Below are 22,123 nucleotides of genomic sequence, written 5' to 3' on the forward strand. Positions count from 1 at the left end.
AAGAGAGAAAATACTAGTGATCACATCGGGAGATGAAGCATCTTCACGCGACCTTATGGCATAAGCTCTATCCGGAGCTCTAGATTCAGATTTAAACGCTGAATCTCTGACTACATTCTTGCCACTTGCCTCATTCCCAGCATTTCTCAAAGATCTTCCTCTCGAAACTGCACCACTAGGTTTTGCACTCTAAAATTTTTCTTTCTCAATTCTCTCGGGATAGTCTCTAATAAAATGATCTAGAGAACCACACTGGTAACATTCGTTAGCTCTACATGGACCAAGGTGACTTCTACCACATTGTTGGCACTTGGGTCTAACAAATCTCGAATTTTCCATATTAGCCACAGAAGTAGTCTGAGATTTAAAACCCGCATTTTGCTTCTTACGATTCCCATACGAATGTCCAGCCGAAACATGAGAATGAGAATACATATCTCTGGATGTTCTAGATTGCGGTGGGAATGCACTTCTCATCAGTATTTTCTTCAAATTTCTAGTCTCAGCCTCTACCTTTCTCTTTTCTTTAATTAGTTCTTCAGCCTTGCAAGCCCGATCAACAAGTACTACAAACTCTTTCAACTCAAGAATTCCCACAAATACTTTGATGTCTTCATTGAGTCTGTCTTCAAATCGTCTGCACATTTTAGCCTCTGAAGGAATACATTCTCTAGCATACTTACTCAACCGAACGAACTCCCTTTCATACTCAGTAACTGTCATGTTGCCTTGTTTCAACTCGAGAAACTCTTTACGCTTATGTTCAACAAATCTTTCACTGATGTATTTCTTTCGAAATTCTTCTTGAAAGAACTCCCAAGTCACTTTCTCTTTCGGTACCACTAAAATCAATGTCTTCCACCAATAATAGGCTTAATCTCTCAACAAGGATATAGCACATTTTAAGCACTCTTCAGCTGTACAAGAAAATTCATCAAATACCCAAATAGAATTCTCAAGCCAAAATTCTGCTTTCTCGGCATCATCATCAACATTTGCCCTGAATTCTTCAGCCCCTTGCTTACGAATTTTGTCAACTGCGGTTCTGTGAAATTTCATTAGATCCATGCCTTGAGGCATCAAGGGTACAGGTTGAGGAATCGGAGGAGATGGGGTAGGTTGTTAAGCATTCGGATCTGTACGAACGAACTCAGTGTACCATGCATTCATCATCTGGAGAAAGGCTTCCCGAGCCCTTTCTCCTCCTCCTTGACTAATAGTAGGAGGTCAGTTTTTAGTCGACACTATCCTTTCAGTAGGAGTTGGGGCATTGCTCTCTACATCATCGGCCACAGCTGGATTGGGATCCATTTACTATAAAACAATCATTTTAAGGGTTAGGAGTCGTCACACTATCACAATATATATATGGCATATATGGCATGTATAGCAAAACCCGTACATATGCCACGTTAGTTCGAGAACTGACTAAACCGTAGCTCTGATACAACCAAATGTAACACCTCCTTACCCAAGACCATCGCTAGAGTAGAGCACGAGACGTTAACAAACTTAAATTATCACTTAAACAATTTCAAACAATTTATTTCATATTTCATAATAAACTGCCTATTTGTGTCACAGTCGCTAAAAAAATCATATCCCGAGTTACAAAACTCGAAATTAAAATCTGTAAATTTTCCCTGAAAATAGACTCATATATCTATTTACTAATTTTTTTCCAGAATTTTTTGTCTAGCTAATTAGTACAGTTTATTAGTTAAAGTTTCCCCTATTTCAGTGTTTGATTGCTCTAACCTCTGTTCACTATGAATCACTTTTCTCTCTCTTCAAAATTCAGATAACTATGTCATTTATTTCTCTTAAAAGTAGACTCAACAAGGAATCTATAGATATAAAGTATCATGCCTAATTATGTTTTTACAATTTTTAGTGAATTTATAAAGTCAAAATAGAGAATTCAGAAATCGCTCTGACCTATTCCACTAAACTGAAATTTCTCATGAAATACAACTCATTTACCTATTTTGTTTCTTCCGTATGAAAATAGACTCAATAAGCTTCAATTTTGTATTTTATTCATCATCTAATTCTGTCTCTACTATTTTTAGTTATTTTTTTGAAACTCATGTCATTACTATTATATGATACTGTTATATAGCAAATTTCACCTTTTTATGAATTTCCATGGATTAGATAGCACATTAAGTATACATAACACCAAATATGATCTTGATTAGCCATTCCAATGGCTAATCATTACCAAACATTTCCTTACCACCCAATAGCAATATTATAAGATCATATACACAAAATGATTATAATGATATACATGCCATACTCAAAATATACAAGCCACTGTACCAAAATGGTTTACGGATAGTGTGAGCGAGCCTCCGACCGTTCCCAATTTTCAAGCTGGCTTGTCAAAACTATAAAGAATAGAAAGTAGGGAGTAAGCATTAATGCTTAGTAAGTTCACATGTAAATAGCAAGTAACATAATCATGCAATCTAACATAAAACATCATTTGTATAAATATCACCAAGACATTCATGTTACATTTGCATTTACTATCTTACCACGATTTCATCATACCAAGTTCTCAACTCGAGGGTTTAAGTGCATACCTGGCCAAATTTTCTCATTCACCACAGTTACCAACATGTCACCTTCGTCTTAAGTATTCACTTTAAGATTGGCGCATTATTATAACTCATTGCCACTTATGGCCAAGCTATCCCTTACGATATGGCCGCGATATGTGTCTCTGAATGTGAGGTACCACACTTGATCCTTACTAGAGCAATTGATCATAAGTATGCATAAATTGGTAGGTCTTAGCCTACATCAAAATGAGCCAATTTCTAAAACAATATGCAAGTAGATATATATACCTTTACGTGCCTTCATTTTGGAAAATCAAATGACACATATAACAAAACAAACAAAAGCCTTATACGTGCCATTGGACAAAATAAAAGTGTCTGTTTCCCAAAGCTGGAGGAGTTGATTGTGTTTTGACTCTCCAATCGTCTTCCAATCTTTACAAGTCCTCGAGCTCTGTAAGATAGGAAAAAGGGAGGGGTAAGCATTTACATGCTTAGTAAGCCCGAATAACTGGAAAGTAAACTTACCGATTTATTAGCATACATCCATATTAAGCAATAAGACCAACAAGCATGAAATAATTTCCCTATCACATACACTCAATCAACAAGTTAGTCCCATGACAATACTTCATGTGGTTTGTCTTAGATGAGCTCATCATTCAACATTTTCATTTTTTTATATCTCATATTAATCCCGTTGAGTTTCTCAAAAAATCTCGATGGATTAACCATTTACCATCAAGTCATAAGAGCGACCATCTTATCTATGCACAATCGTGAACCTTATATCTTACGGCGGGATTACCAGTCCTGGATAAATCCCCCGTAATGTTAACTCATAAGGTGATGTCAGGATTACCAGTCCAGGCTAAATCTCTTATAGTGACAAACACCCTTAATGGGCTCAGATTTGAATTACCAGTCCAGGCTAAATTCACACCCTAATCAGATTACCCGTCTGGGCTAAATCCACAATGCACACGTATTCTTCGGGAGGCTCGACACTCAAGGAACACCTGTCCGGGCTAGATCCTTTCTATAGTTGAGATCATAGGATTATCTGTCTGGGCTAAATCCTTTTCTGCAACACATGCAGTATCTCAAGTCATGTAAATAGTGGTTTATCTATCGAATTTCCCTTTTTAACCTCATCTGGGACATTTATCATCATGTCACTATTAAAGATGCATTTAATGGATTTTCATGCCTTCATCAATTGCAATTATCGTACATTCATACATCATGCAGTTAGACATATTATGAGTTTACTTTAAGTTATTTGAACTTACCTGGTACTCGTCTTGGTATCGTGTTTCGGTTATTCCAAAACTTTTTGTTTTCCTCGATCGACCTCTAAAATGAGTTCCTCGGGGTCTATAAAAATCATAATAAATCATTAATACTTCATATTATTCCTTTCGAGTCTAAATTTCACCCTCGGTCCAAGTGACCGTTTTGCCCCTAACCTTTCACATTTCTACAATTTAGTCCCTAGGCTCGTACAATGAAATGCATCCAATTTCTACTTTACCCAAGCCTAGCCAAATGTTTTTCCCAATTATTACAGCCAACATTTTAAATTATTTCACATTCCTACCACATATTTTACACTTTTTGTAATTAGGTCCTTTCAACGGTTTTTCATGAAAATCACCTAGACACACATCCAACTCTTATATTCCTCCATAAAACATCAAAGAATAAACATGTCACACATGGGTCATTTTGTAAACATGAACCTTAACTCAAAATATAGGTAGAAATGGAGAGAGCAAGCTTCTAGGATTTTAAAAATATGAAAAACATAAAAAAAGGGGCCAGAGAGCACATACTATTGAGCTTGAAAATCTTGAAAACCCTAGCTATGGAGAACCCTAAATTTTCGGTGGCAACATGAAAGAAATGAGCTAATTTTTGGCTTGTTTTCCCATTTTATTTCATTAATTATCTAAATGACCAAAATGCCCTCATGCCCTTTCTTTCCAATTTCATACAAGCAAAGCCATTTGTGTCCAACAATTTAGAAATTAGACAAATTGATTTTTGAGACCTTCTAATTAATAATTTCATACAATTTGCTTCTAGAATCCAAGTTTTGCAATTTATTCAATTTGGTTCTTATTTTCTAATTGCACATCTTACTCATAGAATTTCCTAATGAAACTTTAACACATGCATATTTTCATATTCTAGACCTCATAACAATCATAAAATAAATATTTCAACATCGAATTTGTGGTCCCAAAACCACTGCTCCGACTAGGCCCTATTTTGGGATGTTACATTTCTCCCCCTTAGGAACTTTCATCCTCGAAAGTCTTACCAGTAAATATGTAACACCCCGTACCCGAGCCCGTTGCCGGAGTCGAACACGAGGTGCTAACAGACATAATACATTTATTTCCACAGTCCATTTAAAAATTTCCAGACAAACGGGTTACTGCGTCACTGTCACCTTAAAAATCATATCTTGAGTTTCAAAACTCGAAAACCAGTTTCGTAAATTTTTACTGAAACTAGACTAATATGTCCATCTACAAATATTTTTATAGAATTTTTGGTCGATCCAATTATTACAGTTTATTAGTTAAAGTCTCCCCTGTTTCAGGGTTCGACTACCCTGACCTTTGTGCATTACGACTTGGATATCTCCCTGTACAGGGATTCAATACTGATTCCGTTTGTTTCTATAGAAACTAGACTCGAAAAGGAATCTGTACATATATGGAATGACTTCTAATTATATCTGGTTAATTTATAATGAATTTCCAAAGTCGGAACAGGAAATCCAGAAACCATTCTGGCCCTGTTTTACGAAAACTTAAATATCTCATAATATACTGTTCATATGATCGTTTCGTTACTTTCCTATGAAAATAGATTCATCAAGGTTCGATTACATAATTTATTCACTATTTAATTCCATTCCTACTATTTTTAGTGATTTTTCACATTCACGTCACTGCTGCTATCAGCATCTATTTTTAAGGTAGACTTTACCTATTACATAGTTTCCATGATTCAACTAGCCCTTTAGCATATATAGCACAAAATATGATCATGATTAACCATTCCAATGGCTAATCGTTCCCAAACATTTCCATACCTCTTAATGAACATCATACAAGACGATTATAATACTAAGCTCAAAGTGTATATAAGCCATTTTCGCATGGCTATCCAAATTTATACAAAACCAAAGGGTCCATGACCAACAACAAAAAAAAAAAAAGGGTAGTCCTATACATGCCATTTCAAGGTTCAACCAAAAGTGTACCAAAAGGGGCTTTGATAGTGTGGGCGACTTCGACTTCAATAATCCCGAGTCCGATAGCTGACGAACCAAAATCTATAAAACAGATATTCAAAGAACGGAGTAAGCATTTAATGCTTAGTAAGTTTTGAGCAATGAAATTAGGCTCAACTGAAGTATAGCATTCATATAACTAAACGGGTAATTTCATATACACATATATTCTCAAAAATCAGTCCTACTTCACATTTCCAACCCTTATATTCATACATAAGGGATCAACTTAACCAAAAGCCGGAAGCTCCTTAATCGACTGAGCGAATACTATTTAAGAGGAATCAATTAATCCAATGCATGTACAACACATACCTCGTTATTGAGATTTTACGAGCGTATTAATTGAAATTATTACAGCAGATCGCTCATTCCAAAACCCAAGTAATCTTCGGGATTTAGCCGGATATAACCACTTGCACAAGGCCTTCGGGTCTTAGCCCGGATATGGTCACTAGCATAAATGCCTTCGGGACTTAGCCCGGATATAGTCGCTAGCACAAATGCCTTCGGGTCTTAGCCCGGATATAGCAACTCGCACAAATGCCTTCAGATCTTAGTCCGGTTATAGTCACCTAGCACAAAAGCCTTCGGGACTTAGCCCGGATATCATTCGAATAACCATGCACATATATCAATAAATCATGACGCATCCATATTTCATTTTCATTACCAAAACTCAAACATAAAACACTTATCACACTTACAAATTTCGGCTCAATAGCCACATATAAAGAGCATGATTTTGATTTACTTAAGACATAATCTAATCGAATCATATTCTAAGTTCCATTACTCGAAAACTTACCTCGGATGTTGTCGAACGATTTCGGCGGCTATTTGATCACTTTTTCCTTTCCCTTATCCAACTTGGGTCCTCTAAGCTCTTGAGCTAATTCAAACAAATTTAACTTGTTAAAGTCTCATTATGCTAGCTTATGGCCGAACATGACAATGAATTTGATAGGTCATATGGCCACCTTTAGCTCGAATACAAAATGGTCATACGCATTTTTAATCACATTAAGAAATTTAATACAATTCATTCGAACATCAAAAGAGAAGCTCAAGGTACTTAGCCCATATATACATTAGACATTAGAGTCACATATGTACGAAATCACGAATCGAATTCAACATATTAGCTAATTTTCCCCTTAGCCGAATTTTCTAAGTCAAAATAAAGCCATCAATATGCTTACCTATGGCCGAACATACACATCAACTTATGTACTCATTCATGTGGCCGAACATGCATGTCTATGTTGAGGCCGATTGCAACACTTAATACATTCTACAAGTATGGTCACTTGTATTGACTAAACACCATTTTGTTTCAAGTTCAAAACTTGGCCAATACACATATATACACTATTAAAGCATCCTCTCAATTCCATCAATTCAATACATGCATTACTCATTAATATACAAAATTACATTCGGCCTTAGCACACAACTTGCTAGCCGATTCTTCTCCATCTAGCAACTAATGCACATATGTGCTCATTTATTAGACTCTACTTCATCTAACAACAACCATATTTCCCTTCTACTTCCTACCATGGCCGAATGCTCAAGATACCTCAATACCGAAACTTTTAGCTTGGTTTGCTTAAAGAACTTGGTGATGAGTTCAAATTTACCTAACACCTCAAGCATCATAACACATCCATATAGCTAACATGCTAATAGTCTCAAGGCTTCAACTAAAACTTTTGAAACCTCTTAGTCGAATACTAACTCTCTAATAACTCCAAATCCATCCATGAGATAGTTAGAATTTAGACTAATCATCCAAGGGATGTATGAACTTTCAAATCAACATTAAACATACCTTAATCTAGTGAGCCTCCATAGCCGATTTTCTCCAAGCTCATTCCCTTCCTTTCTCCTTAAAATTTTCGGCCAAAGATGTTCAAGGATGAACACTTTTTTTTTGTTTTCTTTCTTCAATTCACGGCAATGGGGGGGAGGGGCATGGATGAGACAATTTTTTTTTTCATCACTCCTCCCTTTGCATTACTTTAATCCTAACCCCTTTTTTTTATTCTTTCTAACATAACACACTAACACAACATGTTTACAACATGTTTCCACCCATAGCATGGCCGGCCACTAAGCTTTAATTTTGGGTAATTTGACATGCAAACCCATCATTTTCACCACATGCATTATTAGGCCACTTTACATTTGCCTAGCACATTTCTAAATTTTCTCACATAAGTCCTATTTGATAAAATTCACTTACAATTAACAAAATTCAAACATGAAATTTTCACACATGCATATTTACATATAATGAGCATCACCTATGACAGTTAATTATTTTTATGACTCGGTTTAGTGGTCCCGAAACCACTTTCCGACTAGGGTCAATTTAGGGCTGTCACAAAATAGGTTCGGATATTGTCTTCTAATGGTTTCTTCTGGCTCCGATGTAGCCTCTTCCACACCATGTCGATGCCATAAGACTTTTACCAAAGCCACAACTTTATTTTTTAGTTGTTAGCCAAAATCTTTTCTAGTTCCTCACCATAAGTCATGTTCGGTCTAATTTCAATCTCAGTCGGCGAAATTACATGAGAGTGGTCTAATCGATATTGCCTTAACATAGATACATGGAACATATCATGAATCTTTTCCAGTTCAGGTGGTAATGCTTAACATAGATCTCGTATGGTCCGATAAATTGCGGGCTCAGTTTTCCTTTCTGGCCAAATCTCAATACATTTTTCCATGTAGATACTTTCAAAAATACTCTATCTCCAACTTGAAATTTGATCTCTTTTATTATTAGATTAGCGTATAACTTTTGCCTGTCCGATGCTGCTTTTAAACAGTCACGTATCACTTTAACTTTTTCCTCAGTTTCTTTGATTAGGTCAACTCCGTGAATCTAATTCTCCTTGAGTTACGTCTAATACAATGGAGTTCGGTACTTTCTACCATACGAGGCATCATAAGGTGCCATCTTCTAACTCATTTGAAAATTGTTATTATAGGCAAACTCTACCAATGGCAGGTATTTTTCCTAGCTGCCCTGAAATTCAAGGATACAACATCACAACATATCCTCCAGAATCTGAATCATTCACTCTGACTGACCATCGGTCTGTGGTGAAAAGCTGTACTAAAGCTCAACTTTGTATCCAAGGCTTCTTGTAACTTCTTCTAGAATCTCGAAGTGAATCTCGGGTCTCTGTCTAAAATAATCGACAATGGTACTCCGTGTAATCTCACAATCTCAGATATGTACAAGTCGGCCAACTTATCAAGAGAGTAATCTATCCTTACCAGAATAAAATGAGCCGACTTCGTCAACTTATCCACTACAACTCATATGGCATTTTTCTTTTTTGCAGTCAATGGTAATCCAGTCACGAAGTCCTTAATAATCCTATCCCATTTCTATTTAGGGACCAGTACAGGCTATAACAACCTTGCAGGCACTTGATGTTCAGCTTTGACTTGCTGACATATCAAGCATTTGGATACAAATTCAGAAATGTCCCTTTTCATACCGTTCCACCAGTATATATTTTTCAAATCATTGTACATTTTGGTACTTCCAGGATGAATAGACAAACGACTATCATGTGCCTCTTGCAAGATTTTTTAAATAATTTTGCCATTCCTCAGTACGCAAACTATGTCTCTGAACATCAAACATCCATCCGAACCAATCTGAAGTCTAATTCAATACCCGACTCACATTGAGCTGTTTTGGCTTGTAGATCATTATCATTAATCTGAGCATCATAAATTTCTTAAAGAAATGTTGGTCTAGCCCTCAGCTCTGCCAAGACCAAACCATCATCAGACAACACCAATCGAGCATCCATGGCCCTCAGTGCAAACAAAGATTTCCTGCTCTACGCATCGGTGACTACATTCGCCTTTGCTGGGTGATAATCAATGATCAGCTCATAATCTTTAATTAATTCAAACTATCTCTATTATCTTAGGTTCAAATATTTTTGAGCCATCAAGTACTTTAAACTCTTGTGATCTATGAGTATATGACAAGTCTCACCATATAAGTAATGCCTCTAGATTTTCAGGGCAAAAATAATAGCGACAAGCTCTAAATCATGCGTCGGATAATTCTTCTCGTGTGGCTTAAATTGTCGAGAAGCATAGGCTATCAACTTGCCATCTTTCATGAGTACACAACCCAATCCATTTAAGGATGCATCACTATAGTCTACAAACTCTTTTCCCGGCTCAGGCAATACTAAAACTGGAGCTTTAGTCAAGAGTGTCTTCAACTTTTCAAAACTCTGCTGGCATTTCTCTATCCATTCAAACTTAACATCTTTCTGTAGCAACCTCGTCATTGGAGTGGCGATCATGGAGAATCCTTTCAAAAATCTTTGGTAGTAATCGGATAAGCCCAAAAAGCTTCTAACCTCGATTACATTTTTGGGTGGTTTTCAGTCAACAATTGTAGAAATCTTACTTGGATCAACTCGGATGCCTTCACCAGAAACAATGTGACCCAAAAACCCTACTTCTTGGAGCCAAAACTCACTCTTTCCAAACTTAGCATACAATTGCTTTTCCCGTAAAGTCTGCAACACAGTCCTCAAATGCTTCACATGCTCTATTTCATCCTTGGAATAAATCAAAATGTCGTCAATAAACATAACGACAAACTTGTCCAAGTATGGCCAAAATATCCTATTCATTAGGTCCATAAATACGGCCGGTGCATTCATTAACCCAAACGGCATGATAAGGTATTCATAGTGACCATACCTCATTCTGAAAGCTATCTTAGGCACATCCAACTTCTTAACTCGTAACTGGTAGTAGCCGGATCTCAAGTCTATCTTAGAGAATACAATGGCTCCCCTCAATTGGTCGAACAAATCATCGATCCTTGGCAAAGGATACTTATTTTTAATAGTTACCTTGTTCAATTACCGATAATCTATACATAGTCTTATCGAACCATCTTTCTTCTCTACAAACAATACGGGAGCACTCCAAGGCAAAAAACTCAGCCTTGCAAAACCTTTATCCGTCAACTCTTGCAACTGTGCTTTTAACTCCTTCAATTTGGTTGGTGCCATTCTATACGGAGCAATAGAAATAGGAGCTGTTCCTGGCATCATTCAATACCAAATTCTATCTCTCTTTTAGGAGGCAATTCGGGTAATTCCTCTGGGAATACATTTGGATATTCACATACTATTGGCACGGACTAAATCCTCAACTCCATTTCCTTAGTGTTCAGAATAAAAGCAAGGTAGGCTTCGTACCCTTTTCTCATATATCTTTGAGCAACCATTGTTGTAATTACAACTGGCGATGTATCCAATTCTCTTGAATCAACTCATAGAATCTCACCATCTGGGCACCTCAATTCAATATACTTGCTACCACAGTTTACAATTACATCATGCAAGGCTAACCAATCTATACCAAGTATTACATCAAACTCATCAAATGGTAATAACATAAGGTTAGCCGGAAAGCAATGACTCTGAATCGTCAAAGGACAATTCTTACAGACTTTATCAACCAGGACTGACTTGTCTAATGGGTTCGACACTCTGATAATAAATTTTGTAGGTTCAATGGGTATGTTAATACTAGGCACCAATCTCGTGCAAATGTATGAATGCGTCGACCCCAGATCAATTAAGGCAACAACACAAGTATTAAAAAGAGAGAAGGTACCCGTGATGACGTCAGGAGTAGAGGCTTCCTCTCGAGTGCGTATTGCGTACGTTCTTGCCGGGGCTCGAGCCTTTGACTTTGAAGTGTCTTTGGGTACAACTAGACTGCCACTAGCACTTCCAGGATACCTTAGGGAATATGAGTACTCGACTCCAGGGCTACTTCCACCTCTTTATCAGTTCGCTCTGGATAGTCTCTAAGGAAGTGGTTAAGAGAACCACATCTAAAGCATGCACCACTCTTCATCCAGCACACTCTGAAGTAAAATTTGTTGTAGCTTTTGTACTTCAGCTTTTGGTCATCTATAGTCCTCACACTAGTCACCATCGGGGAGGATGACTTCTAATTACGTCGTTTGGAGCCTCTAGCTTTACCCGAGTATCCCACCGATGAAGTGGAGCATTCATGTTGGCTTCTCAATTTCTTTGTGGATAATGAGAGCGTCTTACCGCTAAATCTCTTGCTCACAACTCGATCTTCCCTCTTAGCTTGCTTACTTTCATTATTGAACTCCTCGGCCTTCTTGGCCCTATCAGCTAATGTAGCGAACTCTCTTATTTCAAGAATCCCAATTAACAACTTGATTTACTCATTCATACCTTCCTCGAAGCATTTATACATTTTTGACTCGGTTTGAACCCATTCAGTCGTATACTGACTTAGCCTTACAAACTACCTTTCGTATTCCGCTACAGTCTTACTCCTTTGTTTGAGTTCCAGGAATTCCTTTCGCTTTAAGTCTAAGAACCTTTGACTGATGTATTTCTTCTTAAACTTCACTTGGAAGAATTCCCAAGTGATGTTTTCCTTTGGCACGACCGAAGATACAGTTTTCCACCAGTGGTATGCAGTATCCTTTAAGAGAGACACGACAGACTTTAAGCACTCCTCAAGTGTGTACGATAATTTATCTAATACCTGTGTAGTATTCTCGAGCCAGAACTTGACTTTTTCGACATCATTATCAATCTTAGCTCTGAATTTCTCAGCTCGATACTTTCTAAGTATTTCTACAAGGGCTTTACCAATTCTTAAAGGTGCCATACCTCGTGGCACTTCCTCAGCAGGTCGGTCAGGGAATGGGGGAGGTCGTGGTATGTTGGGGTGATTACTCAAATAATCCCCAAACTACTTGTCTATCATGTCAAAGAATGTAGCTCTGGCCTCTTCCAGGTCTTCAGACATCGGCCATCTACTACTACTAGAAACTGCTCTTTGTATGAAAGCTGGAGCATGGCTCTCGGCTCCCTTGGACTCATCTTGTGCTTGATTGGAAGACATTTACTATATTCAAAGACAATTAAATAGTTAGGAGATATCACACTATCAACATTCGTAAAATGGCATGTATAGTAAAACTCAATACACTCTACGATAGTCCTAAAACTGACTAAATTGTAGCTCTGATACCACTAAATATAACACTCCTTATCCGTACCCGAGATCGGGACCAAGGATGAGGTGTTCCAAGACATGTACTCGAACATTTTCAGGAGATACGGGTTATAAAATTTCATTTCAAAATAAAACCAATCATATTATACTCAATGTCCCTATTATGGGCCTACGAGACCCAAAACATATGTCGAGAAAGGTCCGAGACTAAACCGAGAACTTAAGAAAATTTCAAGAAAAACTTTAGGTTAATGTCTCATATGCTCGTGTGAGGACATAGCACATGCTCGTGTGCTTTGGGACACGCCCGTGTGCCCTACCCGTGTAGAATTAATAGGTTTTATTTTTCTAACTTCGAACCTCATTGGGTTTTCACAAGGCCGAGCACACGCCTGTGTCCCTGGCCCATGTCCTTCACACGGCCTAAACATGCTCGTGTGGTTGCCCGTGTCCAAAACTTGAGCATTCTATTTATGGCGTCAGCATGCATTTAGGGGCACACAGCCATGACAGACGCCCATATGCTAGACTGTGCCCTTCCACACGGTTGAGACACATGACCGTGTCTTTACCCGTGTGTTTACTAGCATGCATTCTGACTTGAAATTTCTAGGTGCAGGGGGCACACGGCCGTACCACACGCCCATGGGGTCGTCCGTGTGTCACAAACAGCCTAGACACACGCCCGTGTGTCTACCCGTGTGGACCATGATAGGCTATTTTCCAAGCTTTTGGTAACCCTTAAACATGTACTCACCTTTGTAAATTTTCATAACACATAACCAAGCCTAACTATACTCCTACATGGCCTTAATAAACCTCACTGCATGCAAACCTCATATCATCAGTTTTACACATGCTCAGTTATTCCCTTTAAATTAAGGATTTCTATGCCTCATAACACTTTAAGATTGGCTCATTATTATAACTTATTACCACTTATGGCCAAGCTATCCCATGCGATATGATTGCGATATGTGTCTCTAAATGTGAGGTACCACACTTGATCCTTACTAAAACAATTGATCATAAGTATGCATAAATTGGTAGGTCTTAGCCTACATCAAAATGAGCCAATTCCCAGAACAATATGTAAGTAGATATATATACCTCTACATGCCTTCATTTTGGAAAATCAAATGACACATATAACAAAACAAACAAAAGCCCTATACGTGCCATTGGACAAAATAAAAGTGTCTGCTTACCAAAGCTGGACTAGTTGATAGTGTTTTGACTCTCCAACTGTCTTCCAATCTTTACAAGTCCTCGAGCTCTGTAAGATAGGAAAAAGGGAAGGGTAAGCTTTTACATGCTTAGTAAGCTCGAATAACTAGAAAGTAAACTTACCGATTTGTTAGTGTACATCCATATTAAGCAATATGACCAACAAGCATGAAATAATTTTCCTATCACATACACTCAATCAACATGTTAGTCCCATAACAATACTTCATGTGGTTTTTCTTAGATGAGCTCATCATTCAAAATTTTCATTTTTTTCATATCTCATATTAATTCCATTGAGTTTCTCGAAAAATCTTGATGGATTATCCATTTACCATCAAGTCATAAGAGCGATCATCTCATGTATGCACTCCCGTGAACCTCACATCTTACGGCGGGATTACCAGTTCAGGTAAATCCCCCGTAATGTTAACTCATAAGGTGATGTCAGGATTACCAGTCCAGGCTAAATCCCTTATAGCGACAAACACCCTTAATGGGCTCGGATCTAAATTACAAGTCCAGGCTAAATTCAGACCCTAATCGGATTACCCGTCTAGGCTAAATCCACAATGCACAAATATTCTTCGGTAGGCTCGATCACTCAAGGAACACCCGTCCGGGCTAGATCCTTTCCATAGTTTAGATCAGTGGACTAAATACCTTCTACAACATATGCAAGATCTCAAGTCATACAATGAAATGCATGCAATTTCTACTTTACCCAAGCCTTGCTAAATGTTTTCCCTCTTATAGTAGCCCACATTTTCCATTATTTCACATTTCTACCACATATTTTACACTTTTTGTAATTTGGTCCTTTCAACGGGTTTTCATGAAAATCACCTAGACACACATCCAACTCTTATATTCCTCCATAAAACATCAAAGAATAAACATGTAACACATGGTTCATTTTGTAAACATGAATCCTAACTCAAAATATAGGTAGAAATGGAGAGAGCAAGCTTCCGGGATTTCAAAATTACGAAGAACATAAAAAAACGAGGCTAAAGAGCACTTAGTATTGTGCTTGAAAAGCTTGAAAACCCTAGCTATGGAGAACCTTAAATTTTCGACAGCGACATGAAAGAAATGAGCAGATTTTTGGCTTGTTTTCCCATTTTATTTTATTAATTATCCAAATGACGAAAATGCCCTTAGGCCCTTTCTTTCCAATTTCATCCATACAAACCCATTTGTGTCCAAAAATCTAAAAATTGAGCAAATTGATCTTTGAGACCTCCTAATTAATAATCTAAATCAATTTCATACAAATTTCTTCTAGAATCCAAGTTTTGCAATTTATTCAATTTGGTCCTTATTTTCTAATTGGACATCTTACTCATAGAATTTCCTAATGAAACTTTAACACATGCATATTTTCATATTCTAGACCTTATAAAAATCATAAAATAAATATTTCAATGTCAGATTTGTGGTACCAAAACCACTATTCTGATTAGGCCCTATTTTGGGATGTTAAAATTTGGGTACAAGAGCATTCGACCAAGGTGATTATTTGAGAATGAATGTATATATAAGTATATATAATATGAACTTCATAGGTTTGGGTCTAATGTATTATGATACTATAATTTAGCTTGGTTTAATTAAGTTGATGATATCATTGGAGTGTTTATTTGCTTATAACTTACTAAGCTGTGATAGCTTACTCTGTGTGTCATGTTTACTCTATTTTATAGATTTTGGATTCAAGTTGCAAGCTCGGGGATCGTCACTAAAGTCTATCACACTATTGACTATTTTCAGTATTAAAATATTAGAACTCAAATTATGGCATGTATAGACTGGAATGTATTTTGAAACAACGAACTTTGGTTTTGTATAAAAGCCATGCGAAAATGGCTTATAATCCATGCTTGAATTCAATTTGGCATAATTGTGGTTTGAGTCCATTTTGATTGTTATGCTATGTGCCATGAATGATTATATTTTGTGTTATGTGTTTGTATATTGAAGTTAGTTAATGATTTTGGATGAGGTATGAAGAAATTGATCGTAAGTATGTTTGGTTGCTTTGGATGTGTTTTATACTAATATATTTAGTGTCTATGTGCATTTGATCACCATGTTTAGTCTTACTCTTTTATGTTTTTTTTAGTTGTAATGTTTAATAAACTTAGTTCCGGTAATTCGGTGATGAAATCTTTTGAGTGTGTTTAGGGGTTTTAGTAATGAAATTTGGTCATGAAATGTAATAGGTAATAAAAATGTCCCATGCATATTTTAGTCAATTGTTTTATATGAAATTAAATGTTAAGTGTGGTTTTCACATTTAGGGTAAATACGCACAATGTGTATAAGAGTAAGAAGAATGTTCGGCCATGTTGTATTACAATAAAGATGCATACGTGATTGACTACTAAATTATGTAATATGTTTTTAATCAGTTATATTAAAAGCTTGTGCAGAAATTAATATTCGTGATTAAATGACAGACTAAGGTTATAACGAATTATCCATGTTTGGTATTGATTTGTTATTTGTGGCTCAAATTTAAGATAAAATGATGGAATATGTTTGAGTTCGATGAGACATGTTGCATCTCTTATGTGATGGTTAATTATCAAACCAAAATTATGACTTGCCTTAAAGCTTTATTCAATTATGTTTAGTTACCTCTACTTATGTGTTTATATTTATTAAATAGGTGTATTAGATAACCTTAATGTATGGCTTATGAATTATATATATAAATTAATAAAATAATGCCACAATGATAAATAAAAAGAAATGTATTGAAATTTGTTTCAAATGATGTTTAATTTTGTACAAATGCATAACTTATATAAGTTGGTTTGACATTCAGTTAATCAAGTTATTAATTGGTTATATGTTCAGTATATAGCTAAATTGTTTAATAGACGTAGATTAGGTTTTAAATTATGTCAGGTCAATAATAATAAGATTTTAAAATTGAATCTCTGATTTAGATATGAACATTGACGTAAGAAAAAAAAATCGAATTGTAATATGTTATGCATACTTGTAAGAACTGTATTATGATCAGTAATGTCTCACAACGCTCATCCGGCGACAGATACGGGTTAGGAGTGTTACAAAAAAGCGTCGGATACGAAATTGTATTATAGTATCACTTTCCATCTGCAAACTAATGGTCAATCCGAAAGGGTAATTCAGATTCTTGAAGATATGTTACGGTGCTGTGTTCTTAAGTTCCAAGGTAGTTGGGAAAAGTACTTACCGTTAGTAGAATTTGCCTATAACAATAGTTTTTAATCGAGTTTGAAAATGGCACCGTATGAAGCATTGTATGGGCATAAGTGCCAAACGCCTTTGTATTGGACCAAACTTAGAGCAAATCAGATTCACGGAGTTGATTTAGTCAAAGAAACTGAAGAGAAAGTGAAGATAATTCGTGATTTTCTGAAAGCTGCTTTGAACAGATGGAAATCCTATACGAATTTGAAGCGAAAAAAGATTGAGGGTGCGTTTGTTTGGAAGTAAAACATTTTCTAGGAAAGCTTTTTAGCTTTTTCTAGTGTTTGTTTGGCTGAAAATATTTTCCTAATGTAAAATCTTTTACAAAACACAGTAAATGAGATGAGTATTTTAGGGAAAATGTCTTACAGATTTTTAATCGGTAAGACATTTTCTGAAAAATCTTCCTCCCATCTACCATATTCTTTATCCTTCTTCCGTTTTCATTTTCCTTCTCCTTCTTCATCCAATTCCCTTCTTCATCTGTTCTGCAAGTTTTTTATGCTTTTTATTTTCTGTATTTTAGGCGATGTGTTGATTGCAAAAATGTAAGAAAGTTTTTCGGCTCTGTTTCATGCTCGATTTGCCTCAAAACGGTTACTGATAATGGGGATCAATCGTGGGCTAAGCTTCAATGTGGGCATCAATTTCATTTGATGCATTTGCCTGACAGCTCTGGCTTTGGTGATGCAACTGATCCGCCTTTGAAGTGTGAGAGTGAGCATAGGCAGTTTCTGAATCGCCTCAAGAAGGTATGGAAGGCCATGGAAAGCCTAGTCAATTCTGGTTTAGTTCAAGCTATCGATGTTAGCAATTTCGGTGTTCATCAGATCAAAGGATTGATTAAATTCACAAAAATCATACTTGCTGTTAATCAGGTATGATAGATTTTCACGCATTTTTTAACTTTACATTTGTTACAGTCTTCGAACTTTTTGTAGATTTGCTGAGAACCTTACCGTGAAATGAAAGGAATGCTTACATATTTTTCCATATGTTGATTAATGTGTAGTCATTGGAATAATTGTTGGTGACTCAAATGTGAAATTTGCTAGCATAAATCTATGAACTTTTGCTTGCATTCATTTAATTTGAGATGATTTCTAAGTTCTCTTTTTGATCTAAATCTATTTTCCTGGCTAAGAACACGGAGTTGGTGAGCTCCAGTCCTTTCTACAATGTTCGAATGCGAGTCCGCACATTTGAGGCAAACTTTACTAGTTGATGGACTTAGAATATTTTTTTATGTTGTAGTTGATGCACATCGTTTTGTTTGTCACTTCGATTTTGTAATACTTTTCCAGATATTGACTTTTATTATTCTCGTTGATTGCTTTCTGTTTTCTGAATCCCATATCTAGCGAAATTCATTGAGTTATACAACTAATTCATATTTTTTTTATAGGTGGAGTTGCATCCTTTTTGGAGGCAAGATGAGCTGGTGAAGTTCTGCCAAATGAAGTGTATCCATGTATCGGCTCATACACTTTTGGGAGTACCTACTTCAAGTCTTAGAGTGTCTGATAGTCGATCGGGTGGGGAAGATGAACCCGGAGCTCCTCGGATTTCATTTTGGAGGTCTAGATTAGTACATGGACCGATGCTGAAATTCTCAATTGTTGGAGAGATAGCAGATAGGCACAAAAAGACACCTGAGCATGTATACCTTTTATTAACAATATCACCTCTAGTTTTACTTTATTTATCATTCTACCTTTCATTTTCTGTGTTTCTTCGGACCTAAATTAGGTTAATGAACAACTTCAAATTTGTTGATAGTATGTTGACCTCATTCATTGATGTAAAATATCAACCTATCGATCCTGGTAATTGACAAATTATTTTATCCCTTTGTTTTCGGATTTATGAGATCATTTCTGAATGTCAAAATGATATAAGGTGGAAGGTACAATAATAAACACAATTGAACTATTTTAGATTATTACCGGTGTCTGGAGTGCATAAGTATATAATGAATGCTTATGGATACAAAATTTAGATGCATCTGGCTTAGGGTCTACTTGAACATAGAGCTATTCACTGACCTGACACAAGAGCTCGGTTAGAGCTTGTGTTTATCATCTATCAAAACTAAGTCTATACTTTTAGTAGAAACAAAACTGAGAAGAGTTGGGAATATCAGTATCTTTTGTGGGAGAAAACAAAAATCCATATTGTAGGATTCACTTATAAGCATCAATGTGTCAGACTTTATGAAACAATTTAAGACTAGTTGCCATTTCACAACAAAAGTAAAGAGGGAGGGGCTTCCTTACCTAACTCTTCCCCGTATGCTTATGGTTAAATTTGTTGAATCTCTAGGTCAGTCTTGTATGCCCAACTACTTTCTAGTAGCCGAATTTAGATCTTTCAGATGCTATAACCTTGCATTGAGCAAAGTGGACAAAAGACTCACAGAAGTAACACAAAGCTTGAACATTAGAGAAAAAGAGTTGCATTCAACTCCGTCCCAACAAAATGACACCATATAATAAGGGAAGCCTACAACTGATTAAAGTTATCTGTGAAAGGAACAGTCTTATGCTTTTATGAGTATATATGTTTGTATTATCATGATTGGGCTATAATAGATGTGTTTGGAAATGCGATGAGATGTGCAACAGGATTGGCCCAAGGATTTTTTCTTTTAACATCAGCATGATGGTTGGCATGGGATATCTTATGTATTTAAAACTTCATATATATAGTGCATGGTTTTCTTATCAAATAACTTACAACTACAAGAATCCAAATTTGTAGGTTATTTAGCATGTCTGTCATTTTCGAAGCATTTAGGATCACGGTCATTTATGGTAGAGCAAATGTTGATCATAACAGCCATTTTTATTAGAACTATGTTACTTGGACTCTAAGTTCGATGTGGGTATGTTAAATTTTCTCATTTTTTCCATGTATTCAAAAAAATTTTGGAGGGTTGTATCTCTGTATCCATGTCTGAATATGTTCTCGACATGTCCATCCGCTTTGATTGTTTGTAGGTAATTCTATGGTGGGGGTTTCAAAGAGGAATCAGTGTTATACCATGTAGCCTGAAACCCGACAGGATAAAGTAAAACATTGACATATTTAACTAGTCTCTGTCAGATGATGAGTGGAACCGCTTGAATCGGATTGAACCACAGGTATTTTTATATTGAGATGGTCCTTTGAACAATCTCTCCGATCGAGGCTTCATGTTTGGTAGTGGTCCTCTTCAAGCTATTCGAGAAATAGAAGATGACGCTGTATTCAATGCCTAATATGTTGTGAGCATGTTGTTTTAAGGATAATGTCCCGGTTTTACATCAATCATGTCATTGCTCAGTTATAATATTTGCTATTGCGTCGCCATCATTAGCATAACTTTGATTTTGTTGACGATGGATAGAAAGTCAAAGAGAAGAACATTGTAATTGATCTGTAGTTGTAGGTTTTACTTTTTATATGAACAAATGGTGTTTCATATAGATGTGTGCAAATGTGTTTTGTTTGTAAAACATCATTTGTGCTCTTCTTCTTAGCTTCATGAATGCACAAATCAATTAAAACTCAAACCCATTTGTTTGCTTGAAATAGCCATCTTCATTGGTGGAGAAAATTCCATTGTAGTGCTATAATCTTTATTTGCATTTGTTGTTTCCTCTACAAGGTGTAAGCTTATTGATGTTCTGGGCATTGTTTAGGTAAGTTTTTAGGCACTAGCATAACATGGGTATGCATGCCCCCATATAAGTGCATTTGTCGTGTATCTTTTCTGTTCTCTTGCAAAATGTTGTTTATGTGATCCAACATTCGAGTTCATGCATAAGTTATTAGCTCTATATAGTCAAACAAATGGTTTTCTTTCTGATTTTCTGTTCCTCTTTATAAAGTTACATTTGTTGGAGTTTTTGAGCACTTTATGAAGCTCTATCTAAATCTAGAGTAACAATGTAATAAATCCGGATAAAAAATGAATAATGCAATAATTGAGTATGATTATATATTTAATTCAATTTATTTATTTATAAATAAATCATTTCAATATATGTAAAAACAATTTTAAATATAAATTTATTAATATATATAAATTTATTAATATAATGTAAAAATAGTTTTTTCAAAAAATATTTTTAGGAAATCTTCCTAACAATAGAAAATATTTTACACAGATTCATCCAAACACCAGAAAAGTAAATTATTTCCAGAAAAGTAAATCATTTTCCAGAAAATATTTTACTGGCAAACAAACGGAGCCTGAGTTTCAAGTCGGTGATAAGGTATTCTTAAAAGTATCTTCGTGGAAGAAAGTTTTGAGATTCAATTGGAAAGGCAAATTAAGTCCACGCTATATTGGATCATATGAGATTACTGAAAGAATAGGGCTGGTAGCATATCGGTTGGCTTTACCGTCTGAGCTGGAAAAGATTCATGATGTATTCCATGTGTCTATGTTGCACTGATACCGATCTGATCCTTCGCATGTGATTTCACAAATAGAGGTTGAGATTCAACCGAATATGACTTATGCCAAAGAGCCAGCTAAGATTTTGGCTTGGAAAGTCAAACAATTGAGAAAAAAAGTATTGCCCTTGTGAAAGTATTCTGGCAAAGACATGGGGTTGAAGAGGTTTGAGTATTGGTTTCTCATGCTTTCCTCGGTTTCAAAATTAGGGTTTAGTTAGAATAGTGGTTTTGAGACCATAAATCT

The 22,123-nt window shown here is 36.1% G+C and overlaps 1 pseudogene; it reads left to right on the plus strand.

The window, feature by feature from the left end:
- LOC107957773 (aldo-keto reductase family 4 member C10-like) overlaps positions 1 to 20,794 on the plus strand; it is a 32,445-nt pseudogene extending 11,651 nt beyond the window's left edge.
- Positions 20,795 to 22,123: the final 1,329 nt, after the last annotated feature.

The sequence above is a fragment of the Gossypium hirsutum genome, chromosome A11, assembly GCF_007990345.1.
Source record: "Gossypium hirsutum isolate 1008001.06 chromosome A11, Gossypium_hirsutum_v2.1, whole genome shotgun sequence".
In the NCBI taxonomy this organism is placed as follows: Eukaryota; Viridiplantae; Streptophyta; class Magnoliopsida; order Malvales; family Malvaceae; genus Gossypium; species Gossypium hirsutum.